The 20,310-nt window shown below is 40.2% G+C and overlaps 1 protein-coding gene across 3 annotated transcripts in view; it reads left to right on the forward strand.

The window, feature by feature from the left end:
- znf469 (zinc finger protein 469) overlaps positions 1-20,310 on the forward strand; it is a 345,099-nt gene that overhangs the window by 311,241 nt on the left and 13,548 nt on the right. The window lies entirely within an intron of this gene.

The following is a 20,310-nucleotide window of genomic DNA, read 5'->3' on the forward strand; positions in this document are numbered from 1 at the left end:
TCATAACAATCTGCATAAAATCTAGAATATAAGGGGGCGTGCACACCGAAGCTTTTACGCCGGGAGCCAGCGTATTTTTTTCAATTGTTTCCAATAGAAGGGCAGCGTTTTTCAAAATGCGTTTTTCGTGCTGAAAGCCAGCGTTCGGCAGTTTTTGCAGCGCTGGGCGCAGAGAGTTGAAAAATATTTCAAAATATTTTGGGTGAAAAGCTTAGCTCGTCAATGTCAGTTCTCAAACTGCCGTCCAATAACAGTGGAGGAGGGGCGGGACAAATATCACAACAACTAAACGACGCATCGTTCAATGACTGATAAACAAAACAGAAGTATCAGAGCAACCAAAGCGCTCAAATAAAGAAAGCTGGCATTCGGCGAAAAAAGGCTGGCAGTTGGCGTCCGCTGGGCATTTTCAGGCGCGTTTAAAAGCTTTGTTGTGCACACGGCCTAAGGTGAGATTTAACTTGATTGTTGCTTTTGAAAGTACAATACTAGACTGTGCCTAGAAAAAAACACTCAAAACTGTGGTGAAAGTGGTACATTGAAGCTATGTACTTGTAAATAAAGATAATTTGTTATTTAACATAACTTATTGTTTTTAGCATAGCAATAGCCACTCATTGGGCCCATTTTCCCATTGACTTTTGGATTAGCGTAAAAATAAGCTCATCAAAGTTGTCCTAAGACAAGAATTGGTATTGGGTATTGGTATTAAGAGAACTTTTATGTAAAGGTTTTGATCCACTTCAAATGTTGACTAGTATATAAATTTTGAAGTGTAAATGCATTTGCTAGAAATATAACTTCTGGCGTACACGCCTACTAAAATACGTCCTCACTGCGGCACTTTATTAAAACCAAAGTCTGCGCAACAGTTCATCCAGTTTTAAAATTATATACAAATAAATCGTAAAATTATATAGAGTAATCCGATCTTCTTCAGCAGCCCCAAACTGACCACCAGCTCCACCCCATCCAGAGGCTCAAAGCTGACATTTAGTAACTGCGTTCAGGGAGATCAACTCTGTCAGCAGACTACTCGAAAGAGAACCCTTAACAAAACATCCAAGAAGAAAACCAGAACCTAAGAGCACATATGGTAAAACTGAATGAAAATGGAGACAAACAAGACAAGACCTTCACCCATCAGCTATGCTTTAAAGCGCAGACACATTTCGACAGGCCTGGAGCTTCAACAACCACCTACAGGTATATATAGATTGTGATGAACTCTGACCTGGCCAGCAAGTTACATCAAGATCATGTAGCTCAACTGTGCAGCTGGTCAATCGTTAACCTTTGCTAAGCAATAGGCCCACCAGAAAACAGAGGTATGTTAAAATGGCATCTTAAAGAAATCCCCATGAAAGACCTATCCTGAATTCTAACCATGACCACATCAAGCCAAAATTACAGCTGTTTAGAGAACGCAGTCATAACTACAACATCAGAGACCCCAACAGCAACAGTAAATAATATTCCCTAAAAACAGCAGGCGTTAGATGCTGAATGAGTCAGAGATTTAAAAAAAAATCTGATAATTTATTCATCCCCATGTCATCCAAGATGTTTACGTCTTACCTTGTTTAGCCGAGAAAAAATTAAGTTTTTTGAGGAAAACATTCCAGGATTTTTCTCCATAAATGCAGCTTAAAAGGGCTCTAAACGATCCCAACCAAGGCATAAGGGTCTTATCTAGTAAAACGATAATTTTCGCCCAAAAAAGTACTTTAACCACAACTTCTTGTCTTGCACCAGCTGTGTGATGCGCCACCGTGACCTTACGTATTACGTTATCACGGCGAAAGGTCATGCATGACGTATGCGAAACATCCGCTCCAATGTTTACAAGTGTAGAGAAAGAGGACCATTTCGATATTGTTGTATGTGGAATGATACAAATTAATGTCTTTGTGTCAGTTTATTGTTTAAAATGGTCCACAAGTGTGCGTTTCAAATATGTAACGTGCGACCTTTCGATGTGATTACATAATACGTACGTTTTTTGCAAAAATGACGATCGTTTTACTTAATAAAACCCTTATGCCTCAGTTGGTATTGTTTTGAAGCTGCATTTAAACTGTAAACTGTTGAGGTCCACTAAAGTCCACTATACAGTATGGAGAAAAATCCTGGAATGTTTTCCTTAAAAAACATAATTTCTTTTCGACTGAACAAAAAAAGACATAAACATCTTGGATGACATGTGGGTGAGTAAATTATCTAGATTTTTTATGAAAGTGGAATATTCCTTTAATAAAAACATAACATGTCAACAAAATGTTATATATACATCTTCTGGAAGCCAAGATGACATAACACAAAATAACTTTGGGGAAAAAGCTCGACTTTTACAGACTGAAAAGTTCTTGTTTTACCAAATCTGCATACCAGTCTCATATTAGAACTAACAATGACTCAGCCATAAATATCAACCAGATTATCCAAATAACCAAAAGCACATGGAACACACATGGAAAAGTGAAACCAAAGTCATTTAAGCTTCTGCCAGACCCTGAAATGAGATGATAAATTGGCAAAGTATCCCATTACCAAAATACCAGGCAAAGACAAATCATGACCCAGTACAGACTAAGCGTCTGGGAGACAGAAAATCCTATAAACCAAAGGAGGAAAGGTCTTGTGGTCATTCGAACACAGCACCAGTGTGAGCAGAGGTGGACCTTCAGACTCAAAAATGAATCACTTGGAAAATGGGTGAAATGATGAGGTTTGAGAGAGTTAGGATCCAAATGCAGTTTATTTGAGGTACATTCAATAAACAGAAATCCAGAAACAGGCACGAGCAATGGTGAGTAAACAGACAACGGAACTTCAGGAACAAGGTTAAACAAGATACAGGGAGTGATCAGATAAACAGGACAATGGGGGAAAACAGGAATTACGCTCAGAATTGCAGACTAACAGAATAACAAGACTTTGCAGTGAGAGAATGAATTAACGGTATAAATAGGCTATATAATAAGTAAACTGGAAACAGGTGTGACAATGATTAGGCCAGAGTGGTGAATGATGGGAATTGAAGTCCTGAGGGCAAAGGCAGCAGAGACACTGAAGACCAACAGAAAGAGACACAACCACTGTTTGGGGTAACGCATTACAAGTAACGTTTATTACATAATAATATTACTTTTCTTAAGTAACGAGTAAAGTAACACATTACTTTATAAATGTACATATTAATATTTAGTTACTTTTTAAAAGAGTAATGCGAGTTACTTTCAGTTTAATAAATTCGATTTTTTTTTAAGTACTGTGCACACCTGAGCGGGAACACTTTTAAGTCTGAAACGGAGATGGCAGGCCAGATCTTGACATTTTTGCGATGAAAAATTTCTGAATGCAGAACTTCTCAGTCCTAAAAACACCTGCAAGGCCTGAAAGACATCAAGCCTCAGCCAAGTTAGAAAAAGTAACGCAAAAGTAACTTAAAAGTAATGCAAGTATTACTTTGCATAAAAAGTAACCAAGTAACGCAACTGGGGAGTTACATAATATTGTAATGCATTACTTTTATAAGTAACTTTGTCACACCGTTGCAAAAGTACTGCAGTCATTTTTTACTTTTAACTAGTGGTGTTTACTAGGAAAAACATTTAGTATTACTACCCCCCATACAAGGGATGTGTGCTAGGCAGTAACTGCGTTTCCATTGCAGATTTGCGCAAAACTTAGCGTTATTTTCTTAATGTCGACAAAACAAATTTGTGAAAGGATGGCGTTTCCATTAATCGATGATTTGAGACTGAACATATTTTTTCCTCTCGCGATAAGTCGTTCCAAACATCACGTCGACTGATGTTGGTACGTTTACTAATATCACATCCACTGCACTAGGCCTTTTTTTTACCAAAGGAGACGTAAGAGTATTATTCAAACATTGTTGCCAAGGAAAGCCCCTTATACTCAAGAGCGGCAACATATAGGTGTTTCTTGGAGGTGTTATCCAAGCATTATTGGCAAGAAAAGCCTCTTATATTTGGAAGCAGACACGTATTGAGGTGTTTCTGGGAGGATTTAGTACAAACCGCATCATTTTCAAATAATAATTAAGTGACTTTTACTTGCATTAGGCGACCTGAAAATGCGAATAAGCTGTGTCCACTGCAGTTTTGCGAAATTGCCTGAAAAACCACCTCATGCGAGCATTTCTGCTTTTTGCTATGTATGGGAGTTTTTGCGAAAATGATTTTTTGCCGCATTTTCAATTCGCAATGTCAATTTGCGCAATTGAAAGAGTAATGGAAACGCAGCTAATAAATGATACAAATCATGCAGTGTGCATTTATTTTTTAACTGTTTAGTGCTTTCTAACCTGGCAAACTATTAAACAGGTGTGAAAATCCCATAAACTTACAATGAAGGAGTAAGACTCACACGACTTAGGCTAGCAAGCAATCACCTAGTAGCCACCCAAATCACCTTAGCAACCACAAAGCAAAGCCATGGCAACCAACCACATTTTTAGACAATGTATGTTTATTTTAGAATCCATTTGTTTGCTAAATATTTACTGTCTAAATACTACTGTTAGTCCAAAAAAACTGCCAGTAGTTTTGACTTCAAAAGGGACTTTAAAGAAAGCAAGAGAGAGAGAGAGAGAGAGAGAGAGAGAGAGAGAGAGAGAGAGAGAGAGAGAGAGTGGAAAGAATCTTTGAGAAAAGAAGCACTGGATCTACCCCGCTTTTAACCCTCCCTCTTCTCCCCGCTGACCTGCAAAGCAGCGCTGGCAGCCCCTCTTGCACCAAGCCTAACATTCCAACCTCAACAGGAGCTGTTGAGGTGAGGACTTCTCATTTCCTCACTCAGTCTCTCTCTCTCTCTTTTCCCCCTCCTCATCATCCTCTGCGTGGTGTTGCAATTGCCAGCAATTACATTGGCCTCAGACGTCTGCTTAGACTTAAAGAGCAGCGCATCGCCTGCCAACGACTCGATTACAGAGGATGCAATTACCGTGCATAGCGTAACTCAGTCTAACATAGCATAGCTTAGCTGATAAATGTGTTAATAGCATTAGCACAAAGTACGTGCGCTATGCTAACATTCCTCGTCTTCCAGACACTCGGGTCAGACATGGCACAACGTAATTCTTCCCGCTCGGTTCGGAATCTGGGTTCTTTGCTAACGTAATAGCAGCTGAATGGAGCAACTGCATCACAGATGGGCAGGAATTACAGAACCCTGACTGGCAGACAATGACTTGCTTAGACGTGGTTCATGAATACGTCCAGGTCCAGGCCCAGCTTTCCATGGACAATCTGTAGTACAGTTATAAAACACAAGTGAGAAAACAAACCCTATGTGTCTCACGAAGCAGTAAGGGGCCTTAAGGAAGATTCATTTATCCTTTACTCCAGGGTGGTTGGAGGTTTTTGAAACCTCTCAGAAACTTTTACGAGCTTGTATATCATTTTAATCACCATTCCATTTGAAGTCAAAGTGCCTGATAAAGAACTGGGACTTTAGTTGGGAGACTCCCTAGAAATGGCATTCGTTTTAAATCACTCCCTTTTGAAAGAGTACAAAAAGGACGACAAACTGTTTTCATGTCTCAACACCACAAATACATAAGTCAAATTAGTTCAGAAGTTAGAATTAGTAGTGTACTTTTTACTGTACCGCGACTCGCGTGTGAAACTTAAAGCTGTTTGTGCAACTGAGGCAAGGAAAAATTTAGAAAATTTGAAGGGCACAGACTTGAAAGGATCTATTCTGGATGTTGGCCTGACTGTTGGTCCTTAGCTGGCACAGCGTTGACCCCACCCTCACCCAATTAACTGTAGTTGGTATTCAACTTTATTGCCTTGGGATTCCAACGCTGCCAACGCAAACGGACAGACGTGCCAAAACCTAGGAAAGTGGGCAGGGAGGAAAAGAAAGGCCATGGTTGGATACAAGCACAGAGGTGATTTCCTTACCCGGTGGAAAAGTAGGGGTACACATGAGCAACGGAACCATAGACCCTAGTTTGTATTGAGCCCTGTAATGGCCTGTGACAGCGTTTCCTCAGCGGCCCCCCAAAGCAAATGGTTTGTTCATTATAAGCGCCTCAGTGCGCATGCTTTGCTCATACGGAGAGGTGATACATAAATTACATCCTGCATTCCTCACTTCTCTTTTATGATTGGACAGATAGTAGATGTGTTTGTGTTTCGCAAGATTTGTGTCATTAGGAACCGGCACTTCAATGACTGCAATGTTGATCCTGACCATAATGTTAAGTAATTGGTAATAATTTAGAATGTAAACCAACCTGCTGAGACCTATATGTCTTTGTGACGTTTACAATGTTTTTGCTGAAATGTGTGTTTATGTAGTTCAAGGTGGACTTCTAACCTTTGACCTCATCTTGGCCTTTACATTGTGTTGGAAAACATCTTTAAATACTTTTAACATCTTGTTTGTATATTTTTGAATATTTTCTTTTCGTGTCACACTTTAGATAGAGAGATTAAGAAGGAATGTAAGGCTATTTCCCAGATTATAAACATAGTGCAACTCTTAGTATTGGGGACACACAGATATATTGGCCTTAATAACACAAGCCTGTGGAATGCTTTATTCTGATTGGTTGAGAAATGTTTTACGGGTGTTGATTAATTTGTAAAATGCACACCTTATCTGTCAAATGTCTTCACCAGAGCAATGTTTGTGGTAAACGTGGTATAGAGGGGTCATGCCGCATTACCACCATGGGTGTGCATTATTATCGAATAGACGACAGGCTATTTTTTTTTGCGTATTACGCTAATATACTTCTCATATTCTACAATCTGTGACCTTCCATATAGACTGGGGTGAATTTGAATTGGTCTTTACTGAAAATTGGACAAAGTCTGGGATGTTGTCATCCACTTTACTAAATCATCTCTAAATGTTGAAAAACATAGCACATAGAAGAAAGGTGTCCCATAAATTGGCTGACTAGCCAACATGGTTAGTGTTTGGGTTGGGGACTTGGCAGCCCGTGAAAATGTGGGGCACCTTCCTTCAACTCACCATGAGTGTATTAGTCATGCCTGTAAATATCTCAACTACTTTATAATGCCATATGTGTTTTGTTTTAAATACTAGAGATCTCTAGAGTTTCACTTGAGTTTTTCTTCAGCATCCACTGTTTGTGTTTGTGCTACCATATATGGAAACACTTAAACAGCTGTAGGTAGGAAAAGCTTTGATTGTGTCATCTGTTCTAGACAAAATATGTAAAGTTATGAAACTTTTCATAGCTGTCCACTCAGGTCAAGTGCTTGAGCAGATGGTGTATATAGTGGCCAGCTATAAATATTAGCATAAAACGGAGGAAAGCATGAATGATGTGCAGTGGAACAGGATTATAGCCAGCTATGCAGATCTCTTTGAGGTAAAAGGGGTCTGATGACTCCCACCTGAAGCCATGGAGTCCTTATCAGTAAACCACAGCCTGGGCTATCTCTCATTCTCTCATAGGAACTGAATGTTACTTTCAGCCTCTCGATTAAGTATTTTTTATCACCGTGCCTGTAATAATCCATTGGTCACAGAGTTTATTTTGATTATACTTTTGTGCTTTGTCCATTGTTTTCGAAAATAATGCCTTGCAAGGGTTGCTAAATGTATGGGTATTTGGGAAGAAACCCCAATGAATGTAATAGGAGTCATTTATTCAAAACAATTTACAGTATACGCATTAAACAGTCAGTTCTTTGGCAGCACAATACTGATGTCATGGATGGTCCTTTGTTGGGTTCAATCCCACAACCTTTCGGTAACCAGCTCAGCTTTAACCACTTGGCCACACCACAGCATGAAAGAGCTGAGTGATCCTCAGGATTATGCACTATTTGTGGCATGCGTAATATGAAAAGTATGAATTACCCAGTCACGCTCTATCTACAGTTAGTTAAGTTCCAGGTCCTGCTTTGGTTTGGCTGCGTCCTTTGAGCCACATGGAGGAGGCTACAGTGGTATAACAGACAGAGGAGACTTGTTGCAGCTGGGCATTGGGTTCATATTCACTGTACTCAAAGAGAGCCAGAGACGGCCACACCTTTGGGCACCTAGACATGGACTTGCAATGCTGGGACGTGTTTGTCCTAGTAGAAGAATAAAGAACGGATTTATTGAATTCGTGTTGCATTCATGTGAAATTTTTGGCATGTTTAGTAGGCAACTTGCATACAAAACCTACTGGTGACTAACACTGAGATTTGAGTAGTTAGCCTATTTTGCTTGCTTACTAAACCATATTATCCCAAAGCAAATGTAGTTATGCTACCATTGACTTCCCACCATATAGTATATAATATCACCATAAAGAGACAAATATTTGTTTAAGCTTAAACTGACAGTGATAGGTGTTTTCATACCCTTGATCAATCCTGTCACATTGTCAATAAACAGGCCCACTCATGACTGAACTCAGCATAGCCAGTCTGAATAAGATCTCTGCCAGCAATCCCAAACACTTCTGATCCTAAATCAGCCCATTAGAATGACTGCTCAGTCTGTCTGAGTTGACTAAACCATCAATACCAGTCCTGTGCTACCAAAGAGTGGATCAGTACCAGTTCTGTTTCAGAAGATCCAAGTTGGTAGTAGAAGCTGTCTGTGGCCAGGTTGTTGGCTATGAATGGCCCCATGCAGCCACTGTACAGAGCGTCATTCTTCTCTGGGTGATGGGGGAAGACATCCAAGGGGTAACCCAGGGAGGAAGCCAGCAGTGCTGGGTGAATATTTTCCTATCCCCCCATCACAAGCAACCGTATCGAGTGCTTTTCTGTGTAAATTTGTCTTAAGCTTAAAGAAATCCAAGCTGTGTCCATTGACGGGGGGATTGGCTAAGGGACTGTAGTGAAAACAGGTGAAAAAACGTCTGTCTGAAGGTTTTTCTCCTAGTCTTATTAGATGAGCAATGTGGAGAAGGAAAAACATCCAGGCCCTTGCCGGCCTCATCATTAATGCCCCAGGGTTTGTTTGTATTGCCGGTTATTCCCCCACTTTGCCATTTCCCCAGGAATCTTAAACACCCCTGGCTCGGAGTTCCACGTAGACCAGGGCCTCTGAACAAATATGCCTCCGAATGGTACCCCACTATCACAGTTGTCTCTTAAGCCTGTGGTTAGACCCAGATGGTGCTCCATAATTCCTGGAATAGCACCTAGGCCTACTTCTTCTAACTGACACTTACATACCTGTCCTACATGCCCCCCTTCTTGGTGACCAGCCAGTCACCCCAAAAGACCACCAGGTCTAGAATGACTTCATCAAAAGCCTATTCATTGTTGAAAAAAGGCAACCTCCCAGGTCCCTACTCAACACCTTCAAGACCCCTCATTGTGACTGACACCGCACATTACCAACACGACAGGATTTTGACAGGACTAAAGAGCAAAGCAGTGGTGGGAATAAGATTGGAGGCACAGAAGAAAGTCAAGCACAGGCTCCTTCCTGAATCTCAGGGGCTTTTGCAGGGAAATATTTGTGAATTTGAAAAATAAAGTTATCCTAGAGCAGCAAAGAAGATGAATGGGGTCCTGTGCTACACTGCCGGTCGTACTGAACCCCTCTGTTTTGATTTTTTTCCCTCTCTCGCCAAGCGGGTACACTGGGCTGCTTGTGAGGAAAGGGGGGGGAAGCAGGAAGTGGCTGTGTAAGGTGATCTAGCGGCACTGCACAGAGCCTCTTTTCAATGGTATTCTCTCACTCCATCGCAGTGACACATCAGGCAGTCCTTGGGCCACATAAACAGCAGCTCACACCAGGGACATCCCAGCATGCACCAGCACCCCACCGCCAGCCTCAAAGACTCAACGTGTGAGAGAGAGACATTCAGCGGTAGAGCTGGCAAACTCGGTCACCAAAATATACACCTACTGCTTTTTTGAGAAAGAAATTATATATTGAGTCTGAAACTATTTCACTCACACCGAACCCGGACATATAGGTTTGAAAGTGTCATAACTGTGTGGTTTTCTATTTCCTGTTTATATTTACACAGCCTCTGTATAAAAATGTTTCTTTTGCTAGCCTTGGTCACAAGCTAAGCGCTTTGCCAAAACTTCGCAATGCAATGCCAGGTGCAAAGGGGTTTATCAATTGCCTTCTTGTAAGAATATTATTCCTGAAGAATGGTGTTTAAAATACTGACCCTGTAAGAGTCTTTTAAATTGGATTGTTATTGTTTCCAGCACTGGTTAACTGTATTCATCTAAGGTACCTTGTGGTTACATCTCCTATTCCCAGTTAGCATGTGTTTGTGTGTCTGTGCCCACATTGAGAAGATTTACGAAGACAGTCTATGTGAAAAAACAACAAAAAAAGCTTTCACCAGTCTAAAACACTCTTCCAGTGATCCGAAACTAACTGGGATAAATTGTATTAGGTGGTGGGACAGTCTTTGTTTTTTTATTCTTTGTCTCCTCCAAATAAAGCATCACACATTGATTGTTGTACTTGAAAAGGCTGACTTGTAATTAGGTCATTTGGACATATCCTTGGACTATTTAAAGGAGTCATGCTTTAGGAAAATGCGGGTACAAACTGACTCATCCGTTCATTGGCTGGAATTCCCTTTCACTGTTGGCTGGCCAACTACTGTGTTTTGGCCTGCAGAGAGGTTTATATAAAATGTGACAAATAAATTAAATAATGACAAGCAGCTGAATGAGGCTCTCCTCGCACTTACTCCTCATCTTTTATTTTAGTAAGTCAGAAACAGGCCAATAATTTTATACAGATATAAATAGCATATATAACAGCTGTGAGTGGACCTCCTTGCCTCTACATTCATCGTTCTGTGCTCTTCTCATTCATGCTTTCTCTTCTCCAGAATAAATGTCCTAAAATATCCCATTGTTTCCCCGAACATTGACTCTTCTTTCAGGCCCACAATTTACTACCTTCCCATGTCGTCTAACCTTAAACAAATGTGAAATTGAAGTGCTGCACACTATTCATGTTGAACCTGATTTTACTTAAACTATCCTGTAGGGAAATAATGACCATGACCTGACTGAGGCCACCGTCTTTCCCGCTCAATTTGTTCACTTAAGACCACTGCGCCGAAATGTAATTCTCTCAAACAGAAAAAATCCCTTTTTTTGAAGCATCTACCAAATCTGGGAAAGATTTCAATTAAATGGAAGCCCTGAAAGGTGCAATCCTTAATCTGAAAGTAAACAAAACAGAAGCCAATTGACTCAGAACTGACATGTGGTTTTCATTTTTTTTCTATTTTTATAGAAGAAAAAATATTTAAGAAACGAAACTGTTTGTTTATGCAATTATAAATATTGCTCTGTAATATTCTAATCAAAATATTCAGATCAGGAACAGCTGAACTTGACGGATTGTAGCTTTTAGCAGAAGGCGTAATATGGAAATATTATGTATAGGTTGATTGAATGTGACCGTGCCAAGGGAGAAATAGTAAGGTGGAGAAAATTTAGTACCGCAGTGGGTACAGATTTCTTTTTCTCTCTACCTGTTCCCTATCCCATATCATTAATCAGAGTTGATGATGCCGACTTTATAGGAAATGTCTGACTTCCTGTTCATCAATCCTTTAGGAAAGCCATACAGTAGGATCTGACTGCAGTGCTTGTTTGCATGCATATGTATGTGGTGGTGTTATGTTAAGCTGTATCATTTCAGACTTCAAAATAATTTCTCAGAAGAACAAAATATCCTGTAAGAATGAAACCATCTATACTTCAGAATCATTGCTCCTTTAACATACAACATGCATTGACCCAGGTTTTCATGATTGTTTATTATGTCTATCTGATGTTTTTCAAATGCTTTAAGAGAACCCATGTGCACATTTATCATTCAACACCATTTCTGAGTATTTTCTCCATAAAATTGGAGACAGTCTCTTTCCCACGGTTTAAAATCGCCTTGGTTTCCAATGTCACAAACATGAAACCAATCATATCAACAAAGTTGAACGTGTGGATCAGTAGTTTGAGTCATAGATTTTATTGATGCAGCATAGACTTGGTGCTAAAACAACTGCTTAAGCTCTGCTTCTGTGATACTGACATCCCTTAACATCAGTGCTAAATGATTAGTGCTGCAAATGCGCAGTTCACGTATGCATTGTGTGAAATTGAACTAAGCAGTTATGTGTTCGAAACTGCCGAATGTATCATCTATGTACATAAATATCTATGGCCTGAAGGCGTTGGAAAGAGTGAAGACGTGGACAAACTCGCATATTATGATCCAGCTGTGTGATTGAGTAGAGGCGGGACTAATTTGCATAATCATATATCCGTGTATACTAAATGAGGCAAGGGTGTAGAGTTACATTCAAGCTGCCTATGGGCAGGGATACAAATCTGTGCATTCTTTTCCGTTATCCGTTATCTGTCTCCACCCTTCTCACAGCAACAACGCAGCTATGACTGTAGTTAGTTTGACTTGAATATCATCACAAATTGCATAGCTTGTTTAAGAAAGTTGTACTTTACGGTTTACACCTGGCAGATGATAAAACAGAGAAGTCGTCCACACACTTACACTTAAGGAGGGATGGAAACAATTAAGGACAAAATAGAGGCGTGCAGGTGGAATCTTTTGACCTGGGGCAGTAAACAATCACTTAGGTTGCGCTCACATTATCCCAACCAAACCGCCTCAGAGCGCGTTTGGACTTCAAAGCCAGGTTTGTTTGACAAGTGTGATCGCTCTGTACTGTGCCCGGGCGCGGTTTGGTTAATCGCACCCTGGCCGGCTTGCAGAGATTTAGAAAGATGATCCAAACATAGAGTATTTACTGCTTTTGGATTCATAATAGGGATGTGCATGTATGTCACGTATGGCTCTCTGGTATCTCTTGACATTTGATGTTTAAATATGAGATGATAACCCATTGAACCTGTGACGACGACTGTATTTTACAGTTTTATCAAAAATTAATCCGAAAATGACGGCATCCATTTTAACCATAGTGCCTCGACTCGAGATGTGCGCGGATCGTCCGGTTGCCACGGCGCGAGCTTCACAGCGTTGTGCGGATCGTCCGGTTGCCCCGGCGCGGGCTTCACAGCGTTGCGGAGATCGTCCGGTTGCCGCGGCGCGGGCTTCACTTATCTGTTTGTTTTTGAATCATACGTGTTAAATTACTGATGTCATATGATACACCGGTCTACACAGCTCAACGCGACTTCAAACACGTACCCAGTCTTTACTACCACAGGCGCTTGTAACACTAACCAGACATCCAAATGCGCCATAACCACAGAAAATAAATTAATAAATAAACCCGCGAGCAAGCTACCTGCAATTAAGACGCGAGCTACTGAGCGACGTGTTGGAGACCCCTGTTCTAATGCATGCCCGGTTTAGGATCAGCCAAAGTACAGTGTAAGTGCATGCTTCTGGGGAGTAGGCAGGGGGGCACTCACGCTTGCCCACGGATCGTTTACGTATAATATGAGTCCTTAGGGGCTGAGCAAGCGTTATAAACCACCTGAACATTGTGCTAGCAACATGCTAAAAAATGCTAAAAACACTAATTTGCATAGCCACCACTAATATGGTGCAGAAGTTAATATGAGTCGTAACATGTTAAGATTTGGAGCTCATTTGGTAACACAGGTTTCAATCAATACCTAATTTAATAAATGGGCGAAATGCCATATATCCGTCATGGTGGATATACAAAAATTACGTAATAGCCCACCATAATTCAGGTGTGCAAAGGTAATTCCTCTTTTAGGCGTTGAGAGATTTGCCCTGCCAGTCTCCCTCCGTTTGGCCCAAAGTGAACTTGAACATACAGCCTTTCAGTTGATACAGGCATTGAGCCGAATAATAAGGGAGTTTAGCTCATGCGGTGTTGGGCTGTCCTCTGTCTTTGAGAGCTGCTGAGAGGATATGCAAGAAAAGTGGAAGTAAACTCCAGTTTTTGCCAAATTTCTAGGACTCACTTATCTTTGGCATGAGCCAAGCTTGGATTCATGTCCACTGGCAAACATTTTACCTCACTCTCTCTTTCTCCTCAAGCAAAAAAATTAAAATCTCAGGCTACAAGCCAATCATCATAATGAATAAGTCCGATTTTAGCTTTATTTGCTGGCATAATAAATGACCAACTATTAAGAGAATTTCCCGTGAAAACAGAGGTCTTTTACAAAATGTAGTCGAAGAGGTGGAGAACTTGCATACTATATGAATGAAAGCGCTGTAATATATTAATGAATAAATATCATCCCATGCAGAGCACGGATGGAGTCCCCTGTACCTTCGCTAAGTGGCTGACATTAGTGTATTCAGTTGAGAGCGTTTGGGGACATTTCGATCATTAGCGGTTATCGTGTATCACTCACTCCCTTTGTCTTTGGCAAAGTTCATTTCACGGTTATTAAAATGAAGCTTATTCCAAACACCGACAAAATCCTGCCGGATAAGAAGAAAGCAGTGAAGGCTGACATTTTAAAGTCTTTAATTAGCGCTAATAATGTTTGGGTCACTGGGTTCATAAAAAACTGGGAGACTGACCTTCTCAACTTAATAATGTCTTGTTAGTCCAATAAACTATTGTTAAACCAAGACTTTTCCCGCTAGCTCATGCGCGACTCACGAGTAATGTTCCGTATCCTTGCAGGACTTCGGGAAATTGTGTCAAAAATGGGGAGAAATCTCTCTTTAAAGTGCTTGAAATGAAGATTCCATCATGTTTATGGAATGCTGTGGTTAGCAATATGGAAACCGACTAAGGCAGAAATTACATAGTAGTAAAAAAGTCTGGTCTAATGTGGGGGTGGAAAAGGAAAGTTTGGAGGGGGGTACACGGAGAGCTTCTGGAATTACGCTTTGGTTTACCCCTGTGACATATACGCATGCACGCATGCAACCTCCTACCATACCTTCCTCTAAATTGTCTTGCGTTACTCAACACATTTCTGAGAACCATTATGAGGCAAGCGTCTACAGACAGAGTTCCCGTAGTATCTGGAAATATATTTTCTTTGATAAAAACCTTCTTGACTGAGAGACAGACGAAATCTCATATACTGTGCTTTCTTTTGCTAGTGTGCGATGCTAAAAATAAATGGGTTTGCGAGCCACTGCAGCTGTGTTTACTTTCAGAGCTACTATTAACGTTCTTTAATATCTGCATATCAAACACATCAGTTCGGCCAAATGAGAGCTATTTTAGGAGTATTAGTTGAATTATTTCTTCTATTTTGCATGCTTGCACCATAATGAAAAGTGGCACCTCCAAGGTAAACTGCTTAAATAATTGATGTTCAAGCTTTGAGTGTATACTTAATGTACATACAGTAACAAAGAAGTTTTGAAGGTCAATCTGGCTCCTTGTCTGGTAAAAAGCCAAATATGTGGGTGTAAACACTGGCACTCGTCTAGCTAGTTGTTATGCATTTGGCATAAGCATTGCAGACTTAAAGTGATTTAACTGCTACCTGCAAAATGAAAGGCAGTCGCATCGTCCCGAGATCTTCTTATTCTTCTTATTCTTTCCTGCCTGGCAGGCTACTATCAAAATATATTTTGCCACAGCGAGCATCTGGAAAAAGCCGACAGTGTCAGCGAGGCCACCCAACACTCCTTATTGGCTTACAGAGAGATACAAGGAGCCTTTGTGTGTAAAGGTGCATGGATCTAGAGGATGTGCTGCTTTGAGCTGTGCTGTCCCAGATGGACCCTTCTTTGTTTTTGGAGCACGCTCTGGGGGCCTGCTTACTATTTCGACTATTTCTAAGTGCCAGTTGAACCCCTGTAGAGCATCCTGTAGATGGCAAATAAATGTCTATAATAGTGTCTGGCTTTGCTCCAAAACCTTGCCTACGTAAGCAACATTTTTAATGCAATCCCCCACACAGAAGGCAAGATACCTTTTGGGGCCAAATTATGAAAGAGCATCGTACGTATGCTTAATATAATCATATAATGTGTTGCAACAGGCTCAGTGATGATGAAATACATTTTGTGCGGTACAATATTTGTGGTATTTCAAATTGGTTTAATTTTATTTAAGATACCAAGTTTCCACACTACAGTAAGTTTTAAGGCAGTATGTGTGGATTAAGTGAAAATAACCCTGCAAAGTATATTTGTGACAGACATTGTTACCATAGGCTTCTGGTTTAATGTGTCGGTTTGACTCTTTAAGTAAGACTTTGGCAAATGTCATTGTTTTTTTTCTTACTGGATATGAAATGATAGTTTTGGCTCCCTGAACGTTGTTCATAAGTGTTGGCAGGGATATTGGGGTGCACTGGATCAGGCTTGAATCAAGTGTACATTTATCAGAATTTAGTCTTTGTTACATACACAGGAGTAAAATCAATACCATTAGTAACAGACAAATCATTTCAGGTCCCAAGAGCGCACACCTCAAGGTTATAAAGACGATTTATAATTCATTTACGCCCGAGTAACGGACAGGTAATTGCTTCGGTGCCATATGCCGTATTAAACAGAAGGATCACCGAGGGATAAAAAGAAAGATGACTAATAGAGGTTTAATTGGAGATGATATCTGACAGGATCTTTTTTTTTAGGTCTAAAGTGTGTGTTTTTTTACTGCATAGACCTAGCATGGGAATAAAAGGGAAAGAAATCTCAGGAAATTTGACTAGTTTTACCTTTCCTCACAGGAAAACGTAAGTCGTAAACACACATCATCATAAACATTTTACATAGCGCTGACGTGCTGAGAGGCTTTTTTATTTATGATCCGATGCCAGAACATCCCCCATCAGCCCGGAGCTTCATGTGGGTGCGTGTGGTAGAGCCATATGGAGCTTTTGGTAGTTTGTGCGGGCAAGCTAGTTTGACACCCGGGCTGTGGAACACACAGCCTTGCCTTAATTGACTCATAAAACTGCCTAAAATGCAGTTTTATGGAGCTATTTTCAGACAGCTCTCACAGGATTTGATATCAAGTCATACTATGCAATGAAATTTGCGACGACCATTCTTTATATCTAGGCCAAAGGACTTAAAGGAAAACACCACCATTTTTCAATATTTTGCTATGTTCTTACCTCAACTTGGACGAATTGATACATATCTGTCTTTTTTCAATGCGTGCCCTTGGTCTTTGTACAGCGTGTTGTGAATGTGTTGGCATTTAGCCTAGCCCCATTCATTCCTTAGGATCCAAACAGGGACGAATTTAGAAGCCACCAAACACTTCCATGTTTTCGCTATTTAAAGACTGTTACTGTACATGAGTAGTTACATGAGTAAGTATGGTGGCACAAAATAAACGTGGCTATTTTTTAAGCAGATAAAAAAAATTGAACTATATTGTATGGCGGAAAAGCACTTAGTTTGCAGCACTTCGACAGTATGTATTAATTTGTCTAAGTTGAGGTAAAAATATAGTAAAATATTGAAAAACGATGGTGTTTTCCTTTAAGCCTTGGCATTAGGGATGCATGATATATTGACCGACATATCGTTATTGGCTAATAACTGCTTATTTTTAATATTATCGGTTATCGGTCTGATAGCAAAATTAGGCCGATAAATGAAAGCCGATAAATTATGGATTATTTTGGTTTGTTGAACCACTTCACTTGCTCATTGCTGGCCATGTGGAGTTTTGATTGGTGCTTTCTGTGACATAGCACGAAGATGACACGTGTTGCTGGCTTAAGAAAAGTATGCTAGTCTAGCGCAAAGACAAGATGTCCGCGGTCTGGGAGTTTTTCATTGTGAAAGTAATATGAATATTTATCGACCTATAGATATCGGTTATCGACCCCCAAATATAAAGAGTTATCGGTATCGGCAAAAATTTCCAAATCGGTGCATCCCTACTTGGCATTATTAAAGTTAAACCTTGACAACCATATTTGTCATATTTTCAAGTATTATTAAGATAATCCGTTTTTTTTACACAAAGCAATCCTGTATATCTTCAGCGGATGTTGTAATAACGCACGTATTTCAAAAATTTCATATTTCATATTTAGTTTTTCACAAATAAAAGAAAATAAGAGGTTGGAAAGTGGGGTAAAATTGAAGTTAATAAAATATTCTGTGCATTTTTATACATATAGACAGTTTCATTGGACGCATGCGCGTTGTTGTGGTAACGTGCCTGAAGCGAACTTCCGGTCTATATATATTTATCGGTCTGGCTAGTAGCTAAACTGATCTCTGACAAATACTTTGTTGAAAATAAAAAAATTTGGATTGCTTAAGATTAGGGGAGATGGCGAGCATAGATAACATATGTGTGATGAGGTTTGGCAGCCTGGCAAGAATTCAATGACCTGTAGATAACATTGTATAAATTAATTTTACAGTAATGTTAGGTCAGTGTAATAGTTGATACACATTAGATATGATATATGAAAGAAGGTAATGTACTTGTCTTAAACTACTGTTAAAGGGCTATGTTCCCAGCAAACATAGGTCGGACCACAACATCGTCTCTCCTGCCAAAAGGGGTCGCCGCAGGATGGCACAAATGATGTACTATTGGTCCGAAATCAACATCGTCTCCATGTCCAAAATTAGTCGCGGCTGGACAACACAAATGCACAACATGTCCTAAAATGCATTTATATACACTTGTATACATTTGTTTATGTCTATATTTGTCTGAGGTTGCGTGTATTCAAAATTTTATGTACGGGTTTTGTGTATTAACGTCCAGAAGAGGACATTTTTAGACGTGCACGGACCGTGCAGAAAAGACGTGTGATTCACGGTCAGATGACGTCGGTTGGATTTTCATTTTGGAACTATTTTTCAACCATTACGGGATGTATTTTCAACGGTAATCGGACGTCCAAATGTTTGCTGGGTTGTTTTTGATTTTATGTGGAAGTCTACACTGTAAAAAATCTGCTGTTATTATGCAGCTGGTTTGTAGTAACTTATTGTAGAAGATAAAGACAGAAAATGTTTCATATTCATTTAACTTTAAACAAACTTTTGTCAGTAAATAACATAAATGTAAAATCTACAGTAAGTTACTAGCAACCAGCTGCCAGTAATACTGTAATTTTTACAGATTTTTTTTACAGTGTATCGGAAGTTGCGTCTAGTCCACAAAACCTGTTTGTTTATGTTGTAACTGTCTATAGACTATTCCTTCATATAGATCATATAAAGGCATTAATTTAGGGTCTGCGTGTGGCTTGGGTTGGCTACAGGAAGATTGAAAATAGGGTGGGGAAGTCAAACTGATCGGCGTTCTTTGTACGCTGACAGCTCTGGCTTTGGTGAGACTTCTAGTAGGCCCCTGCGATCCCCGCAACCGCTGTCTTTGTTGTCAGAGGCAGATCTGTGGCCATTTCAGGGGGGTTTGGCCGGCCTGGGCAAACACAGAGGGGAACGTGATGTATGGCTCCGGGCCAGATCAAGCTTCGCCTCTGCAGGGTGCTCCCAGCGGTCGAGTTGAGTCATCTTCCAGGCCGCAAAGGGAAAACGGCAGACACTCATGCTTTGACTGTGATGGGAGCTAAAGGGGGGATGTGACTTTTAACAGTCAGATCCAAACCCGGGGAGCATTTGGACTCCAGACTAACCTGCTAAATACCAAAGCCAGGTGGAGGACAGGATCGAAAAGATAAAACTTTTGAGAAGTGTGCCTCTGAACAAAGGCATGTAGAAAACGTAGCTATTCAGTTTAACAGTGGCTTTAATGTTGTACTGTTACTGAATCATGGGAAGTAAAGATCCTTTAAGCTCGCTGGTCATTTTAATGAATGCTATACATGTAATTTCCCCATCATGCACTCCTAATGTAGCTGATAACTAGATAAAGACTCCTCAAGCAGTCACATTTACAGAATATAGTTCCAGTTGTTTAAAAGAATTTGCAGCTCTTCTTTTACAGTCTTCAAAACTCTCCATTTAAAGGAAGCTATATCTTTGAAACGGCAAAGACTGATATGCTCAGGCAAGAGAAGCCAACTTTAAACAAATGCTTTCTTGGGAGTGAATCAGTGGAGAAAGATTGATTTACATTGTCTATCATTTCCAAGACTCTTTGCCAATAGGATACTAACATCAGTGGCTGAAAGAGTCACTATGTATACGTGTGACTCTTTGACAGAGTGCCTTAGGGATCTGTACTGGGTCCAGGTATGTTAGTGCCACACCTTTATCAGTCATGCTGTCATATTTTTCCAGTGAAATATTTACTTATTTAAAGTTATGAATTGCACGTCTGTCAAAATTAGCAATTTGCTCTGAAAAGATCTAATAGGTAGTTTACATGTTTTAAAAACGAGTCATAGCAAAGCTCTCATACCTGGCCACTTAACTAAAAGACGAGGCCAGAACTTTAGCCTGTGGCCATGTAAAGGAAACACA

The sequence above is a fragment of the Misgurnus anguillicaudatus genome, chromosome 6 (assembly GCF_027580225.2).
Source record: "Misgurnus anguillicaudatus chromosome 6, ASM2758022v2, whole genome shotgun sequence".
Lineage (NCBI taxonomy): Eukaryota > Metazoa > Chordata > Actinopteri > Cypriniformes > Cobitidae > Misgurnus > Misgurnus anguillicaudatus.